The sequence below is a fragment of the Chlorella variabilis genome, assembly GCF_000147415.1.
Source record: "Chlorella variabilis unplaced genomic scaffold CHLNCscaffold_30, whole genome shotgun sequence".
Classification (NCBI taxonomy): Eukaryota; Viridiplantae; Chlorophyta; class Trebouxiophyceae; order Chlorellales; family Chlorellaceae; genus Chlorella; species Chlorella variabilis.
Genome location: NW_005435058.1, coordinates 155,538 through 157,585, shown reverse-complemented (window position 1 = coordinate 157,585; position 2,048 = coordinate 155,538).

The window sequence follows — 2,048 nt, the reverse complement described above, 5'->3', positions numbered from 1 at the left end:
TTCTGCGGCACCGCGGCCGCCTCGCCCGCCACCGCCGCCAGCCCCTTCATGGCCGCCGCCGCCGTGCCGCTGCCCGCCACGGCGGCGGCGGCGCATGTGGCGGCACAGGAGCCGCCCGCCACGCCCCGCGCGCGCCGCCAGCAGCAGCGCCAGGCGGCGGCGCAGGGGCAGGGGCAGGCCGCGTTGGCGGGCGAGGCGGCAGCGGCGCAGCAGCAGCAGCAGCAGGCGGAGGCGCCACGCGACCCCGCCCCGCTCTTCTCCCTCCTGCTCGACGGCGGCGGCGGCGCGGGGCGCCAGCTGTCGCTGGTGCTGGAGCCGGCCGACGGACGGCAGGTGTCTCTGGCCCTGGGGCCTGCCCCGCAGCAGCCCGATCCCGAGCTTCTGGCGGGCGTGTCCCAGCTGGGCTGGGCGGCCTCCATGGCCACGCTCAGCTCAGACCTCACATCCCTCTTTGCGGCCTGGCAGGAGGGGCAGGGCGGCGCGCTGCCCTCCTTTTCCCTCCAGGGCCTCGCCTCGGGGCCCTGGGCCTTGGGGCTGTCGCCCCGGGCACGGTAGCGCCCACGGCCACACTTGCTGGCGCCCCACCTGCCGACAGTGCCGCATGTGTTGCAGAAGCTGCGCATTGCCATTCGACGCCAATGTCCCAACCAAGCATCGCTGGAGACACTCTGCCGTGCATGTGCGTTGTGGCGGGCGTGCCAAGCATGTCATGCTACCACATGGCCCTTGCGCACAGTGTTTTGCACCAAGCAGCGGCTGCTGCTGGCATTGCGGGCGCCGCTCAGAGCTGGCGAGTGTAATGCAAGCATGTGCTGTGATGTGGAGCTGGGGAAGTAAAGGCTGTTGCTGGATGCAAAGCGGTGGGGGGAGGAGAGAAGGTGATGGTCACATGACGGGCAGAGCGGGGGTGGCAGCTTGCCACTGGTGACGGCAGGCAGTGGCATCTGCCGCGAGGCGGTGCACCATACGATACCCCCACCGACCCGCCCCACCCATCTAGAGATCTCTGTCTCTGCCGTTTGTGCATGGTGATCTTTTATCAGCTGTAGCGCAGCAGCTGGGCACGGGGCAGCCATCACGTATACATAACTACTGTTGTTGGGTGAATCAGCAAACAGACAGCTTCCTGCAGAGACGGGCACGGCAACCATGTGTGGCCGCGCCGGTCACACAAATGCATGTATGAGGGGGGGCGATTTGGCCAAAGGGGAAACACTGGCGCCACTCAACCCGGCAAGGGTATTGAGCGTGCTGCTGCTATTTTCGAGTAGTACGCATCCATTCATTCATTCAGCACACAAACCGGCCGCCTCTTGCTCGAGGGCGGCCCACTTTGGCCTGGGCAGCCCGGGCCGCCCTCCCCCCCGGGCGCATGTTCGGTGTTGGAGGGGTGTGCCCAGCGATAGGGGGCCCCTGAAGGCATGCGCCGAGGCCGGGAAGCGTGGTTCGGCGCTGCTGCACGCTTGGCGATTTGAACAGAACCACGTGCCGCCGAGCTGCGGCCGCAGTTTCCGGCCCACGGTCTACGGTCGCAGCCACGGGACTCGGCGGCACGGCGTTTGGGCCCAAGCTTGCTGCCGCCGCCGCCGTGCCCGGGGGGCAGCGCGGCGGCGGCGGGGGCACGCTGCGACGCCCCCGTGCTGCCGAGTTGCGGCCGTAGTTTCCTGCCAGAAGCCCACGGCCACAGCCACGGGACTCGGCGGCACGGCGTTTCGGTCCACGGCTTGCTGCCGCCGCCGTCGCAGGGGTGCTGCCTGCGGCGGCGGCGGCACGGCGTTTGGGTCCACGGCTTGCTGCCGCTGCCGCCGCCGCAGGGGTGCTGCCTGCGGCGGCGGCGGTAGCGCACGTGGCAACCCCCCGCGTTTCCTTGCCTCCCATCCACCGGACCCCGTCCTGCGCTTCACTTTGTTTAGGGAGGGGCTGCTCACTGCTCATTGCTCATTGCTCATCGCACACTGCTCAACGCTCATTGCCCTATATCCCACCCAGCCGCAGGACTCCACTGCCGCCCGCGCCCCGCCCCATCTGGCCGCTTGCGCGCCCCATCC